Source organism: Pleurodeles waltl, chromosome 1_2 (assembly GCF_031143425.1).
Source record: "Pleurodeles waltl isolate 20211129_DDA chromosome 1_2, aPleWal1.hap1.20221129, whole genome shotgun sequence".
NCBI classification, from domain to species: Eukaryota; Metazoa; Chordata; class Amphibia; order Caudata; family Salamandridae; genus Pleurodeles; species Pleurodeles waltl.
This window is the reverse complement of record NC_090437.1, coordinates 1,239,205,902-1,239,223,853: the sequence shown is the minus strand read 5'-3', so window position 1 is coordinate 1,239,223,853 and position 17,952 is coordinate 1,239,205,902.

The following is a 17,952-nucleotide window of genomic DNA, read 5'->3' as shown; positions in this document are numbered from 1 at the left end:
TAAGGCACTCTTGTTTAGTAGACCTAACTGGGCAATCCATCGCAGTCAGCCTGAACTTGTCACTTTGTCCTGGCCCTGTGCGACCAGATGTACACAGTTGGTGCTTTGTGCTTTTGGCACTATTTTCACTTATATCTTTAAAATTGCCTATCTCCAGTTCTACTGATTGGATTTTTGTTGTTTTAGTCCTAAATTATGTACTACATTTGCTCTGGATTTTTCTTGTGTTGTGTTTTCACTATTACTGTTTGAAGTGCTGCGTTAATATTTTACACATTGCCTCTTGGTCAAGCCTGACTGCTTTTGGCCTAAGACACAAGACGGCTAAGCACAGGTCAATTTGGTGTTTGCTTGTTGCTTCACCCTGACAAGCATTGTTGTTGGTGCTTGAGTAGGGTATAACCCACTCCCCACCTCAACAAGTAACCCAGTTTCTTACAGTGTCCTACCAGGGCTGCAGCACTTATTGTTTCACCTTGCATGTGACAACGTGAAAACATATCTCCCAGCCTGCCAGTGTAGACTGGCAGAGCAGTTTTAAACTGCTAACTTGACGTTGCCATTTCAACTAATGGCAAAGCCCAAACTTCTCTGCATAATATATATAGGTAACCCCTACAGCAGGTCTATTCCATCCAAAGGCAGGGTGCTGTATAATGTATAATGTATTTATTTTTAAACGTTCTAACAGTAATACCCCAAATTCTCACTATTACTGAGGAAAGGCTAGTAGCCTCATTGGCGAGTACATGGTTACATGCTGACCACTCAGCTGTACTAACTTCTGAATGGGTATGACAAAGTGGACACTTCAAAGTTTCAGAATAATGGTTGCATTAAACCAGGCTTTATGCCAAAGTCAAATTTAAGGTACTTTTTAAAGAAATGCAAATTTTGGAAAGTTGCCACTCTGTTGCCTAATTGTTTGAATGGACAGTGGACAAGACAGTCTTCTGCTCTCCTGGGGTGAAGTGTGAACAACTTCCAGCAGAGAGAACAATAGCGGTGTTACCTCTCCCTGGCAGAAAGACACATAGGGTGGGAGTCCAAATGACATGCTTCAAAGTGGCAGCCGCAAATGGTGGAGAGACACAAGAGGTGCTACTCTTTTGTTCAGATAGACGGATTGATTGATTGGTGTTGGGGACAGAAAGAAAAGACCAGTTGCTAAACCATTTTGAGGTCGAGCACGCAAGTTTTTTGATCTGTTGTAAGTCTTCTGGGCTTTTAACCAGGCCTACCGCATGCCCATCACTTTCACTCGTTCGTGGGCTTGCCTTTCAAAAATCCTTTGTTATCATTGGTAAATGCTTTACGTTTGTTTCTCCTCGGATGCTTTTGTGACAACCTTAGACACCAACAATGTTACATGGATAATTGCACGTTTGCTGATATGTTTGCGAGCAAACTTCTTTTTCCTTTTTGGTCGGTGACTCCATCGTAGTCTATTAGCCACCATTGTAGATCCTGTGCAATCCTCTTCAAAATTTGGATCATGTCAGAGATATTCTCCTGATATTGTGGCCACTGCAGAGCCTGCGTATGCCATGAGTGTGCTTCATCAGCAGGATGCATGTGGCCATCAAAACAAGCAACCTCAGAGACAGTCAGGATAATGGTTCAAACGTCAACAAACTGTTGAGAGGACACAAATCTAGTACAGGTAGGAGGCTCCAGTCCTTTTTCGGTGCTAGGGAGCAGCAGTCATAGCAGCCATGCCGTATCTCGTAAGTGGGCACTCTTTTGAAGTCTTCTTTGACCAACAGACCTGCACTTTCTGATGGAGCAAGGAGAGGTGGTCCTCCGTCAGCTGTTCTGGGAATGGTGGCAAGGGTGCAGGTTTTTTCACAAACAGAAGTACATAACTATTTTGCATGATTTAGAGCTCTCACTTTTCAGAGCTTATATTGTTTTTTTGGGGCAGGTGGTACCGGAGCTGCCACCAACAGGATGGCTGTGAAGTGGGGAGGGCTCAATAAAGTGGATTAGAAGCTGTAAAATCCAGGGGAACGGGAGACTGGACAGCTCGCTGGGTATGACTCCCCATCCTTTCTGGCATCCTTGCCCCAAAAAGGCTGGATAGCCAGCTGGGCTGGGGGTAGCAGGGTAAGGCTGATACTGTGGCCACCCACAGGTGGCCGAGCACAGCCTGGGAAGGAGCAAAAGGACTGCTGTTGTGAGCAAGAAGTGGCACGGATTTCCTAAAACCACTCAAATGCAGAAACAGCTTTGGAACAAAACAGGTGGGCACCATCAAATGTCAATGAGGTTTGCTTGAACATCACCTAGCAATCCAGTGGACCGCAACCAGGTGTGATGGCTAAGCGCCTCTGCATAGTCTGTCGCCCTGCCTAGGGAACCAGTCATGTCCAGTCCACAGGGGATGGTGAATTCTGCTGCATTTTCCATTGCCCAACAGGGCTTGGCTGAGGATGATGCAGCACTCTTCGGGGAACATGGAGAACAGCGGTGCAACAGAATCCCATAAAAATCCCATGAAAACATCAGTCAAAGAGACAAACGCAGAGCCAAGCTGGCAAAGAGAAAATCCTCTTCCCAAAGGTATACAGCCTCTTTGGCTTCCCTGCCCATTTTGGGTGGTGGGGCATGCGTTTGGGTTGACCTTGGGTGTTGAGGCTGCACTACCAGGCTCTCAGAAGAAGGATGCGGAGGATGAAGTTTGGGTCTCCTTGAACGGGAGGATGGCGAGACCCTGTGCAACGTTTATCCCAGGCCCTCAGAAAAACAATGGTAAGGGCCTCATTAAAGGGGAGCAAAGGCTCAGACGAGCTCGCCTCGGATGAAGACCCTCCATCAAGACATTGGTTTTTACTTTAATGGATATCAGTTGTCGGAAAAGAACCTCTACTGCCCTAAGCATCATAGGGACAAAGGATGTGCCCACATCGAAAATGATATCCGAGGGAAAAGCATACCAATGTCTGAGAGGTGACCAAGTACTGGTGCCACCCAGCTTCTTATACCAGTTATCTTGGTCAGGGTCCTCTTCAAAAACCTCTTTTCCTCCTCTCCCCCTGCATAAATAAAGGGCCTGTCTAGGGGCAGCAAGTCCAGGGTTTGTCAGGACCTGGATGACACCACTATTGATACTGAGCGGTGTTGAGTCGGAGATGGGTTCTTCATCCACTGGAGCCGGTGACATCAGAAATGGTGCTGGAGGAAGCAGGGCTGTGGTGGGTATAGGAACCTAGTGCGGTGTCAATTCGATCTGGGGCCAGATCAGATGGCCTGGCTGGTGTCATGGGTCAACCTGCCAGGCCATCTGATCTGGCATGGCAGGTTGTTGCTCCGTGGAGCCCTAAGGCGCAGCAAAGGGAGTTGGTGGCCGAAAGAAGGTATGTATGGTGTGATAAAATTACCTAAATTGGACGTGTGTCAGTCTAGGGAACTCGAGGTGAGGTGGGTTCGGCTCTGCAGGTGGGGTGCAGAAGTGGGCACTGGAAGTGAGACAGGGAAGGCGAAGAATGCTTCAACTTATTTTTCTTGTGCTTCTTCGACTTACCCAACTTAGACTAGCAAATCTTTGAGCGAGAAGGTGATCATCTGCAGTTATGGCTGCAGGAGCGGCTGAGAAATCGACACTGGGAACAGGACTGGAAACAGTGCAAAGACTTCTCCCGCAACTCCAGGAGCTTCATTGCCCGCTTGCAAGTCGCCTTGAGGTGCATTGACTTGCACTCGATGGATGCAGCCTTAGGGGTCTAGCCCCGACCCCAGGCACCAGAGACAGACCAAGTGGGTATCAGACACAAACAGCAGTCTGTGATGTCCCCCACAAGGTTTAAACCCTGCAGGTTTAGTAGGGGACAGTCTGTAGCACACTGGTAGCAATTGCTCAGAAATAGTCACCAAAAAAGTCCAAAAAGTTGTGGGTCCACGCTGTTGGAGTGGAAAGGAAGGAGCTAATGTGAGCGCGTGTGGTGGCATTTTTGTAGGTATCACAACATCACTTCCAATGTGTGTATGATTCAGAGCCGACCAACTCAAGATGATCAAGATTTTCTGACGCCAGGGGAATATTCTAAGTCTCTACCAGAAATTGACAACACTGCTCTCCAGCGTTCCAAAAGAGTGTTTCAAATATATAACTATCTGATGTTTTTCCTCGGTATACAGCCGCTGCTGGAAGCACATAACTAATTACAGCCAACAAATGGACCGATGCCATGTGTGGCACTTACACTGCTGTTCAAACTAATCGTTAGCATTTTAGGACTTATAGTTTTCTCTTTAGCAATATAATAATGAGAATGAATATCTCAGCACGCAAAGTATGGAGGACTATATAAAACATGTTGCACCTATATTGAGTTGGAAATGAACTGCCAGATGTTTACAAATATTAATTTCTGAAGCGCTGCTATATTTTAATGACGTTTAGCACAACCTACATTATGACACGTATGTGCTTTACCCAGTACTTTGTTCTAGGATTGAGACAAGACAGTTCTTTCGATGGCTCCAGTCATGCATTGACTAGTAGTGCCAAACATTCCACTCTCGGGTTTTTAAGCTCTATGAATTCTGTAGCTTGCAAGCCTGTAAGTAACATTTTAGATTTAGTATTTCATGCAGTGAAAACACTTTTTGTTCCAACGCTGCCATCTAGTGTTTATACTGTGGATGAGGCAATGCGCTAACCTGCTTTTTAATGCCGCGCTCCCCCAGTTGAAAAATACAAATCACTGGGCCACCCCTCAGAATTTTTCACAATTATTTTAGAAAGATGCCAATGTTTAAATAGGTGTAAATCTATTTAAACATTGCATTTAACTACTGTTACCTTTTTAAAACTGCAATAACATGTTTCTGCTTAAAACAAAGGCATGTTATCTGTATAATATTTCTTTTGGTAAGAGTTTGGCGCCCCCCGGGATCACTTGAGGCCCCCCCAGGGGGGCCCGCCCCCCAGTTTGAAGACCTCTGTGCTAATGCATGCTTCAGATCTACTTAGTAAATATGACGACTGTAGATTGTAAATGACAGAATTGCTGATCCTTTAATAACCGGCAGATTCTGTCACTTACTGATCACCATGTAAAAGATGTTATAAACTCATTATGTGTACATGATGATGCACAGTGAAGGTCTGGAGAAGGCTGAAATCTTGTGTCATAGGTCTTAGTTATGAAGTGGACTGTCCACCTGACAATATTTTCTTTGACACTTTGTGGCACAAAGTGACACCAGTGTAATAGATCGAAAAATAACCAAACTTCCAAAAGTTAGCATTCTTTCCAAGTAGAATGCTTACACCAAGGACCATGTACCAGCACAAAAGCTGACATGAAATGTCATTAATACATAAAAATGAATGCATGCACTGTTTTTAGCACAATCTCATCTTAATGGGAAACTAAGTATGAGCTTGACACACTCCAATTCTTTTCCCCATGGTAATAGTCCAGGTGTGGGTGTAATGTTTCATTCCTCTGTAGAATTGGCAGAATTTGGTGACTCCGTCTTACTCTTGCAAAATGGAGTTCCAGCCGAATTCCGTCAATTGCAGCGTGGCAGAATTGTTCCCCGCGAGGCTCTAGAAATGTGAGCTGGAAAGCGAGATTTAGCATTCCCTGGCATGATTTTCTAATGGGGGCGGTCATGGTCAGAGGTCTGCTTCTTGAGTACATTTGCTGCCGCTCGAATATATTTTCTACTCGAGTGGCAACAAATTCAACTCGAATAGCCATGTGTTCTTGTGCACCACATGGTGCCCTTCCTACTGGCTTTTTTTTTAAAGCTGCTTGCATATTGCAACTATATAGAATTTCCCATGGTTTCAAAAACAAAGACAACATGTGTCACAGAGACACCACAACCCCACTCATGGACACAGCATGCTCAAAGCGCAAAGGCCAAATTTGAGGCCACCTGCATTGGAAAAATAACTGCTACCGAAGGCTAAGTGCAGGCATCAAGGGCAAAACAGCCCTGACCCTCAGAGACGAGACAACAGGTGTGGTCCAACATACACCAGGGTACTAGCATGCAACAACAGCAGAAACCTACCAATGCTACAGCCAAGAAGCCTAGAAAAAGCCGCCCAGGACAGAGAAACTGTCGGGGTCCAAACAGGTCAAAGGAGCCCCAGTATTGCCATTACATCCTTCTGAGGGTTTACAGGCAGCCCAAGCTGCTGCCACCTCACAGACAGGTTTCTGCCCTCCTATTGCTTGAAAAGCTCGAGCCCCGGAACGCAGAACAAAGAATTTCCTTTGGGAGAGGGCTGGTACACCCTCTCCCTTTGGAAATAAGTGTTACAGGCTTGGGAGGGGTAGCCTCCCCAAGCCACTGGAAATGCTTTGAAGGGCACATTTGGTGCCCTCCTTGCATAAACCAGTCTACACTGGTTCAGGGACCCCCAGTTTCTGCGCTGGGGCGAAACCAGACAAAGGAAAGGGGAGTGACCACTCCCCTGTCCATCACCACCCCAGGGGTGGTTCTCAGAGCTCCTCCAGAAGGTCCCTGGGTTCTCCTATCTTGATTCCAAGGTTGGTAGGGAACTCTGGGAGCATTTGAGTGGCCAGTGCCAGCAGGTGCAGGCAGAGCCCTCCCCTGATAGGTGCATACTAGGGTGGTTCCTCTGATTCAGATTGCAAGACTCCAGCAGGAATCCTCTGCACTCTCGACTTTGACTTCTCACCAAAGAAACTGCACCTGGACTCTTCAGGATCCTACAAGCTGCAACAAAGATGCAAGATGCCACCTGCAACATTGTATTTCCTGCTCCTGCCAGCAACTGCAACAGTTTCCCGGTTGTGCAACATCTGAGTACAGCCCGTCTTCAGCCAGCATCAGAAGGAAGAAGGAATCTCCCTTGGGGTGAAGGAGTCACTCCCCTGCTTCTGCAGGCACCTACTGCCATGATGACCGGCTGCGTGGATCGCTGAGCTGCATGGTCCTGCATTACAGGTGGTGGACTGAAGTGGTCCCAACGGTCCTCTCTTCCAACTGTCCAACTTGGCTGGAGGTAAGACCTTGCATGCCCACACAGGAATCCTTCCTCCAAGATCTTCATGCATCTTGAAGCTGCAGCCCTCAGCACTCCTTCCTGCGATGCATAGCTACCTGAGTGGTTCTCCGTCAGCATGGGAGCCTATCTTGCAGTGCTGCATGGGCCTCTTCTGCACCTTTCCTGTCCCTATCCTGTGGGACTCCTGTGAGCGCTGCCTGGTCTTCTGTGGACTCACTGTGCTGCTGAGAGCCCCCTCTGACTCCTGAGTAGAGTCCACCTGGTCCTTGCCGGTCCCCAGCAGCGCCATTTTCCACTAACCGCAAGCTTTGCATGTGCCAAGGCTTGTTGGCGGACTCCAACGACACAAACCCAACTGCAATCCTCCATCTGGCAAGGGACATCACCTGCACCCTCCAAGAACCCGGCTTCGTCTTCTTGGGTGCAGTGCTGACTCTTCATCCTCACTGGTGGTTCACCTTTAGCACCTTCATCCTGGTGGGTAGGGGCTCCTGCCTTTCTTGGAATGTTCTGTGCTTCTTGGACTTGGTCCCCTTTTTTCACAGGTCTTCTTGTCCAGGAATCCACTGTTGGTGTCTTGCAGCCTCTTCTGGGTTTTGCATAATTCTTCTCACTTCTGCGTGTGTTCTGGGAAAGTTACTGTGAATTATTTTGTCAGCATTGGAGAGGTCTACATCCTTATGCATTTCCCCAGTTTGGATGATTGTTCGGGTGGCTCTGATGGTTTGCAAGTGGAAGGAGACTGTAGTGGTAGTAATTCCGCTTTGAAGATCTAAGATTTGGTTTCCAATCCTATTTGTGTTGTCTGTGGGTGTTCCAATGTTGCTGCCAATGTTTAAAAAAACACTGGAGGGTCCAGAAGGGGAACTACCCCAAATGGTAAGGACAGGTCATTTAAGTCTAGTGGCTTTGAAAAATTCAGGAGAGTTTGGGAGGTGCCAGGCCTTTCAGCAAAAATTCAGAACTCATCAAAGAATTCTGGGTGCCTGGAACAAAAAAGATCTATAGATTGGCTTGGTAGAAGTGGGTCTGCTGGTATTTTGGGAGAGATTCTGATCCTGTTTCATTGGAAGTAGTTGAGGTTGATAATTATTTATCAGAGATGTTTAATTATGGTTTAGTTTATCATACTAGTAATGTTCATAGGTCAGCAATTGCAGCAGGTCATGTTCACGAGGATGGATTATCGGTGGGTCAGGATGTTTTGAAAAGGAGATTAATGAATGACTGACAAGGATTTCTAAAGCGCAGCTGTCACTCTGAGAAGCATCCTGGCGCTGTGCTAGGAAAGACTACTACAGATCTAGAAAAAAAAAAAAATGTGCAAGTGGCACAAGAAATCTGAGGCATGGAATAATCAAGTTTTAATTCCCTTTTAAAATTGGCTTCAGCTTCAATAAACCGCATGTTATGGGGGAGGAGGTTCCAGGCTTTTGAGCCTAAAACAACAAAGGACTTTCCGCCTCTAGATTTTAGACAGAAAGGGGGAGGGAGCAAAACATTCTCAGAGGATGACCTTAGGACCCACTGAGGAGCAAACTGGGAAAAACATTCACTGAGGTATATGGGCCAGAGTTTGTTGAAGCTCTGTAAACAAGCAGAAGTACTTTGAATCCTTTTGTGAACTGTGAATTGTGAGCCAATGCAAGGTATAAAGAGCACCTGAAGCAGCGCTCCTACTGGGAAGAAGTAACACCAGTCTCGAAGCTGCATTCTGCAATTTATGGCTAAGATGTTTAGAGCTGCCAGCATAGAGGTTTTTAAAATAATCCAGTCTTGAGGAGATGAAAGCAAAAGCCACCGTTTTGTGCCCGCTAGAGGTAAAATATTAAAACATTTCCTCAGGGATTTTATAAGGCTGAAGCACCTGCCTGCAAACAGCCAAAGCTTGTGGCATGAAGGAAAGATCAGAGTCACATTTGACCCCTGATTGAGAAAAAACTTTAAACTTCCCAAACAAAAGTATTTCCGTTTTTCAGAGTTACATTTGAGACGATTGTCTTGAATCCATTCAAAGATATCGGCTAGACAGTTACACAAGTTGGTTTCTGATTTCAATTAAGTGTTGTCTAAGGACAAGATCAACTGAGTGTCATTGGCATATGACATAGTTTCAATTCCATAAGAGGCAATCATAGACATAAGTGGAGCCATATAAACGTTAAAGAGGGACAGGCTTAAAGAAGAGCCCTGAGGTACACCCATCCTATCCTTTTTGTCTTGAGAAAAAAATTGTCCAAGAAAAACAGACTTTCTTCAGTTAGTCAAAAAAGACTTTATCCAGTTTACGGCACCTGGTGCAGTAAGATGGCATGTGAGATGGTATCAAATGCAGCGGATAAATCTAACAATATCAATATTGCATTATTTCCTGCATCCAGAGTCATTTTAAAAGATTCTGAAACCTAAAGAAGTGCTGATTCAATTGAATGCTTCGGGCTGAAACCGGATTGTCGAAAGTGAAGTATGTTAGAATTCTCAAGGAACAGCATAAGCATAAGTTGTTGATTGACAGTTTTCTATAGGATTTTGCTTAGCATATGCAGGAGGGAAATGGCCGTAGATTGGAAAAAGTAATCTGGTACAATGAAGGTTTATTTTGTAAAGGTTTGACAATTGCCAATTTCCACTCATTGAAACATGTTGCTGTGTTTAATGACGCATTCATTATGTGGTTTATTATAGGATTTGCCACATCATTAGCTGCATGCAGGATTGCCAGGGGTAAGGGTCCAGAGGAGTTTCTGACTTACAGGATAGAATAAATTTTGAGGAGTGTGTTAAAGAGCCTTTCCTTTAGGGGGATATTACTAACCTTTATAGATGTAACATTTGATACGTTAGTCCTAATAGTAGAACTAAAGCCTTGCTGAATGTCCTCGAAAAAAATGAGAAATTTGATTACAAAGAGTCTGGGAGGGGGTAATGTCTCTAGGAAATGCTTTTTGTTGCAAGAATGATTTTGCAAAATTAAAAAAAGTTTTGGAATTAAACCAAAATGAGATGCATTAGAATTGCAACGCCACCAGTTTCCAGATATAAAATCCGTTTGGGATGCTACTAAAGTTTTGACATTTATTAAGAATTGGGGAGTGAATGGTGTTCTCTCTTAGGGATTTGTTAATGAAGTTGACTATTTTGCTGTGTTTGGTGTCATTTCGTAGAGCTCTTGATGTGACAAGCAGAACTTTTACTCCGGAAAAGTATGGTTTTACTTAACCAGGACAACAAAAAATAATTCTAAAATGATAGTTAATCAATTTTTTAATTAAAAAGAAAATTTGTGCCTAGTGTGTTATGTTAAAGGGATTGAAAGTAGAACTTTGAGTCTGAGGCCTATGGGGGTGTGACATTTATTAATTTACTTTAAGAAGCCATTTAAAACTGTATATTCCCCCACTCTTGTCAGGTGGGTCAAAGAGGTGATGTTAAGAGCAGGTGTGGATGTGAGTGTGTTTGGGGCACTTTCTGCTAGAGGTGTGGCTATAACAAAAACATTAATGACAGGTGGTGAGCTTCAGTACATTTTAAAGGTGTACAGATTGGTCGAATTACAATACTTTTAGAAGGATTTATTTCAAACCAGTTGAAAATGCAGCATGTTGTCTAATTGAAAAGCTTTGAACTTGCATAATGCTAGCCTTTGCGTCTTGCCACAGAATGTAGAGATTCCACAGCCTGGTGGGCAGAAAATGTGGATTTTATTAAAGATACAGAAGCTATTATCCCACCCTTTTACTCCCCCTTTGAAAGCACAATCTTTCCTGGTTCAAGTGGAACTACACTTCACCTACAGACCACATACTTTCCCCGATGCCCAGTCCAAAGTAGCTTTCTTGTTATCATATCTGTCTGGGGATGCAGCTACTTGGGCAATTCCTCTTGTGCGTAAAGATAGTCTTGTTGTACAACTGGAGAAATTTTATTCGTGAGTTTGAGAGAGTTTTTGATCGTGAAACTGTAACACAGTCAGCAGATCGTGAATTGTTAGATTTACGCCAAGGGAATCAAGACCTCGTTTTTAGCCAACTTCGGCTGGTTGCCGAGACATCCTGGCCTGAAGAAAAACAAGCGGTCTTGTTTTACAAGGGACTCAAAGAGGAACTAAAAGATATCTTAGCGCAAATCGACCCACAACCTACAGACTGTCAAGAATTAATAAACCTTGTCTTGAGACTTGATCATCGTTTAGCAGAACGTAAAGGAACGCGCAAAAAGATTGAAAAATATTCATGGCACGTTCATGATAACAGAGACTCAAGAACTCCGAAAGAAAGAACCCCGGAACCGATGGAAACTGGAACCATCAGAAGACCTGTGACCAAAGATGAAAAGGACTTACGCAGAAAAAAATGACAATGTCTTTATTGTGGGCAAAAGGGTCATTTTGCGAAAGATTGTCCAATCAAACCAAAGAACAAGCAAGGTCAAGTTCAGAAGGTCGCAGCCAATGCACCAGTCGAGTTGTAAAACTAAAACACCCGAGATGCAGAGTAGGGTCGCTCTTGGGTGTCACCGTGGACCCTTCACAATCTAGACATCTTAAACTGGAAATAAGAGTTCAGGTCAAGAAAAAGATATATTTCAAAAAAGCTCTAGTCGATTCTGGGGCTACTGGGAACTTTGTTGATGTCCAATTGGTTCGTGCATGGGGGATCCCATGTATTGAAAAGAAGACCCCAGAAATCATCCAGGCAGTCGATGGAAAACTCTTGACTGGAGGTCCGGTAACTCTTCAGACTATCCCCTTGTCGATGATTTGTGAAGATAAGAATTAAAGAAAGAAACATAAAGAAAAAATAATCTTTGACGTGATCCATGCTCCCCAGTATGGGATTATCCTCGGCTTGCCATGGTTAACTCATCACAATCCAGAGATCAATTGGGCAGAACGAAAAATCGTGTTCTCATCTGCGCTATGTAACGAACAATGTCTCCAAAAGATTAAAGTACCAAAAGTTTGCAACTCTTGCATAGCTACTGCCGCAGAGAAAGAAATTCAGCTGCCCAAACAGTATTCATCTTACAAAGATGTATTTGATGAGAAAGGAGCAGAGACTGTACCTCCTCATAGATCCTATGACTGTCAAATTGATCTAGCCCCAGGTGCGATACTTCCCAACTGTTGTGTATATGCCCTGTCAGAACATGAAAATCAACATTTACAAAAATACCTAGATCAATTTTTGGAGAATGGCTTCATTCGCCCCTCTAAGTCTCCTGCAGCTTCGCCTTTGTTTTTTGTTCCGAAAGCTAATGGAGAACTTCGAACTTGCATCGACTATAGGGGTTTGAACAAAGTCACCATCAAGAATAAATATCCTTTACCCCTAATTCCGGTCTTATTGGAACAAGAGAGCAAAAATCTACACGAAGCTTGACCTTCGAAGTGCTTATCATTTGGTCAGAATGAGAGAGGGTGACGAATGGAAAACAGCGTTCAAGACAATATATGGCCTTTTTTAATACACCGTCATGCCTTTTGGTCTGTGTAATGCTCCAGCAGCATTTCAATTTTTCTTGAATGACGTTCTTAGAGAGTACCTCGACATATTTGCCATAGTCTACATCGATGACATTTTGATCTACTCAGACAATGAAAACGAACATGTCCAACATGTCAAGAAAATTCTTGCAGCCCTTCGAAAACACCATTTATATTGCAAACTAACCAAGTGTGAGTTTCATGTTACCACAGTTGAGTTTTTAGGGGTTATTCTTACCCCTCAAGGTATGGTGATGGCAGAAAAGAAAGTAAAAGCCATATCTGATTGGCCCACCCCAATGACTGTTCATGATGTACAATGTTTCCTGGGGTTTGCAAATGTTTACCGGAGGTTCATAAATCATTTCTCCCAGACAGTGGCTCCAATCACTAAGCTACTAAGAAAGAAAGAAAAGTTTGTATGGTCCCCAGAAGCTGATCAAGCCTTCTCGACTTTGAAGGAAGCTTTCTCCACTGCCCCAGTCTTGACTCATCCTGATGCGAATCGACCTTTCATAGTGGAAGCTGATGCTTCAGATGTAGCAATAGGAGCCGTCTCATCACAACAAAATAAAGACACTGGTCAACTTCATCCTGTAGCTTATATGTCTCGGAAGATGAACGAAGCCGAACAGAACTATGTCATTGCTGAAAAAGAGCTTCTGGCGATTTGTGACACCTTTAAAGAATGGAGACATCATTTGTTGGGTGCCAAATACACTGTCACAGTATATACTGATCATCGTAATCTTCAATTCATGAGTGCCGCCAGACTTTTGACCCCTCGGCAATTATGCTGGATGCTGTTTTTTGCTGAATTTGATTTTGTAGTAACCTTCCGGCCTTGTAAAGATAATCACAAGGCTGACGCCTTATCTCGTCAAGACTCTACCACGTTGCCTGCATTTCAAGCCTTCAGAGCTATCATTGATCCTGACAAGGTTCTATGTATCATAAAAACCGAAGATGTCTTTCAAGAAATTCGCAACTCTTTCACTGTTGGAAAATGGCAAACATGGGCCCAAGCAGATCCCAAAAGGTCAATCAAGCAAGGATTACCCTTTCATGACGCTCGTTTGTTCGTACCCACTGCCAAACTTCGCAAGATAGTGTTTCATTGGTTGCATGTTATACCTACGGCAGGTCACCCAGGTACTCCTAAAACTCTTGAACTGATCCAACGCTATTTTTGGTGGCCTACCCTAACAAAAGATGTAAAAGCAATGGTATACAACTGCGAAGTTTGTGCTCGCATTAAAACAAGTCATTGAAAACCAAAAGGGTTGTTACATCCACTTCCAACCCCAAGTCGTCCATGGGAGCACATTTCTTTAGACTTTATTACCGGTCTGCCAGTGGTTCAACAGCATTCAGTAATTCTGGTGGTAGTAGATAGTATCACGAAATATGGACATTTCATTGTCTGTAAAAAATTGCCCACTTCTAGTGAATTGGCAACTATTTTACTGAACAGAGTGGTTCATTATCATGGACTGCCAAAGGTTATCCTCTCCGATCGGGGGTTGCAATTTGCCTCCAATTTCTGGAAGACATGGTGTAAAACACTCCAAGTGACATCTACGCTATCTACTAGTCACCATCCTCAAACAGATGGTCAAACGGAGAGACTAAATCAGAATTTGAAACAATACCTACGTGCCTACGCTGAAAAGGCACTTCATTCTTGGACATCTATGCTCTGGTTAGCTGAGTTAGCTTACAATAACACATTCCACACTTCTATTGGCGTTACACCCTTTTTTGATTTATTTGGCTATCATCCTGACACTTTGCCCATCACAATTCCTCAAGAAAGTTCTCTTACTCAAGCTGTGTCAGAAACCATTCAGCATTTGCATCAAACCCAGAAACTGATTCAACAGCATTTAAAAAAAAGCCAAACAAAAATACAAAAGGCATTATGACAAGAAACATTGTGAGGGACTGCAATATCAACCAGGTGACAAAGTGTGGCTTTCGACAAAACATATAGACTTCAAGAAGAAGCACATGTTTAACCCCAAATTCATAGGTCCTTATACTTTCCTTCAGCAAATCAATCAGGTGACCTATAAACTACAATTGCCAGGATCCTTACGGATTCACCTAGTGTTCCACACTTCCCTCTTGAAAAAGGCAGTCCAAAAGGTCCACCCTCATCCAGCTCCTGTTCAAGTACAAGGGGAAGAAGAACATGAAGTCAAGAAATTGTTGGATTCTAAACTGAGAGGGCGTAATCTATGGTACTTAATCTCATGGAAAGGTTATGGTCCTGAAAGTAACTCATGGGTTTCCGCATCTGATGTTCATGCTCCAGTACTTGTGAGACGCTTTTATCATCTTAATCCAGACAAAGCAGGCCCTAGAGCTCGTCTGGGAGAGGGGAGTACTGTCAACACCAGAGCAGTGCGTGCTCTATTGGCACTAGAATGCAGAAAACCAGCACTCTCAAAACAACGTAATTTATGCATTGTGCTGATATGTTGTGGTTTGACCTTTTGCATTGCAGAGTTCAATCCTGAAAACTTATTTTTAATATGCTTACAAATACTGTTCCTTTGCAATGTATTGCTGCAGGTTTTCAGGGTGAGTTAGGGTGTGGCCCCTTTCCGGGGCCTTCCGGAGACTTTCCCTGTGGCATGCCTGGGTGTGGTTGTGGGCTGGGCTGGGCCGGGACTCTATGGAGGGGAGCCGACCCAGCTCCCGGTACTCGCTGTTCAGAGGTCCCGGTGCAGAGCAGCAGCTTCTTCCCGGCAGCCTATTGGATCTTCCAGGCTTCTGCCCTTCATCCTTCATTGGTGATCATTTTTCCAGGCGGTGAGACGGTGGTTGGACTGTCCCGACACCGTTATCAAGAATTTTCATATTCTTCATTTAATTCTTTAATGATTAACAGATTACTTGTGTGCTATCATTTCTTGACATTTATATGGTTGTTTACAAATCGGTAAGACGCGCAGTTTGCTTCATAAAGGTTTGACTTTGTTAATCATTGCGTGCTACCATTTCTTGTCATTTGTATGGTGGCTTACGAATCGGCAAGACGCATGATTCGTTTCATAATGATTTTACTTAGTTATTCATTGCGCGCTGTTATTTCTTGACATTTGCATGGTGGCTTAAGAATCGTCAAGATGCGCGATTCGTTTTATGTTGTTTTAACATTGTTGTCCATTGCGCGCTACTATTTCTTGATATTTACATGATGTCTTACGAATCGGCAAGACGCGCGATTCGTTTCATGAGGATTTAGCTTTGTTGTTCATTGCGCGCTACCATTTCTTGACATTTACATGGTTGCTTAAGAATCGGCAAAAGACGCGCGATTCGTTTCATTGTACTTTGATCTTGTTATTTATTGTGAGCTGTTATTTCTTGGCATTTACATTGTGGTTTACGAATCGGCAAGACGCACGATTAGTTTAATGACGTTTTAACTTTGATATTCATTGCGTGCTACCATTTCTTGGCATTTTACATGGTGACACTCGAATCAGAAAGACGCACGATTCTCTCCTCGAGTTTAATTCATGTTGTTTATTGTATGCCACTATTCAAAGATATTTATTATGTAATATTCGAGTTGACAAGTTATGTGATTTGTTTCCTGAATCCATATTGTGTTATTCATGGTGCACAATCCTTTTATGGTGTTTAATATATATATATATATATATATATATATGTATATATATATATATATATATATATATATATAAATCTGAAATGTGCGCAATTTGTGTTGAAACATCTTAAGAGTACACAGAAGGCCAGAGTTTCTAGATGCAATATTGTATGGTCCTAGTATGCATTCTCAAAAAAGGATTTATATGACTGGTTTAAAATTTAGTCAGAATGTTTTTCTGATTCTCATGTAAAGGAAAGTACTTGAATAATAAAGTTTTCATTTAATCCATATTGATTCCCTTACAGGTATCCGGCCATCTTGAAACTTAATCATTTTAAGCTTAATTCTTAGATTGTTCATGTTTTCAGAATGACTAGGCTTAGAATCATTGTCTAGTATTGATTTCAGGAGATATAATTTTCATATTGTGTGTTCTAACCTTTTTCTTACTACAGGTCTCCTTCCCAGCTGTTCCCTTCCTAATCCCCTCTTACCCTCTTGAACTCTCTTAGCCTCTGTGATTTATCTATCAGAGTCTTGGAGCTGTTCAGTGGTGGACGTGTTGGGAACGTGTGCAGACCCTGAGGACCTGGTGACTCTGACACAAGTGCAGAAGGAATCCAGTTGAGCCGATTCCATAATAGGTCGGTCCTTGGGACTTCAGGAGTAAAAGGCCTTTAGCCACCACAGATGGGCCCAGTAGCCCCTGCGTGCGTCATGGTCCTCCGAAAGGGGTTTCGACACACAACATTTTGGGGCGCGTTTGAGTTGTGCAGAGTCTCTAGAATTTCCCCCTTTCCTGCCTTAGGGTAGAAGGCTTGTTTGATTGGCAATATGTAGGCTCCTCCATGGCTACTTCTCTGGTGGAGTTTTGACTTGGTTACTCTCCACATGGGCTATACGATCTCCCTTATTCACTGAGTGTTTTTGTGGGCAATAGTACATGCTATGTTATATCCAAAATATGATTTTTTTTTTTTAGGCTGTGTAGGATTTGTGACATTTGATTTCTTTAGGTCTTGGACGAGAAGTGTCATTAGTTCAGAGAGGGTGCAGGGTGTATCTACAATTGGTGCACATGCACAGTTCATTGACTTGTTATAGAGATAATATGTGCACAGTCCTGTTTCTAAATTGTGGATATTTGAGTCTATGTTGATTATGGTGTTGGTCAATGACTGGTCAATGATTGAATTTGTTCAATCTGGAGTTTCAGTTTATGTAATTGCCATGTTAATGCATTTGTGGCTGCCAATACAGTTGAACTAATCAACATAAGTAATGTGTTGGTCGGAGGGCTGCAGACTGGTTTGTTAATACCATCACCATAACATTGGCCTGGAGAAATGTTTGTTCAATTCCTTCTGGCAGTAATTTAGTATAAGTTGTGTTTAGGAGAAAGCTAGCTAAGTTGCCAGAATGATTTTTCCTTCTCAATATATAATTTAACAAGCGACGGTACTGGAAACCTTCCAGTGTACCGCACTTCTTCTATAAGTGCCTCAGCCTTATTGCAGACCTGTTGGATTTGCGCTAGTCTCCATTATACCATGTTGACAAACAGATGGTGTAGAATGGTGATTCTTATAGGTTTACAGCACAAAGAATCGTGATTTTATTAAAGACAAGGAGGCTAGCATTATGCATAACCTTTTATTCACTTCTTCTGAGCAGCAAACCCATCAAAAGTATCCAATAGAACCTTAACATCACAATGAAAAAGCAGAATGTTTAGCTCCATATAAACTGTGTGACCTCCATTTTCTTCCTCTTTTGTTTGCTGCTTCTGAGCAGATAAGTATATGCAAATGGGGGTTATGTTTGTTATATGATAGTATTACTGTA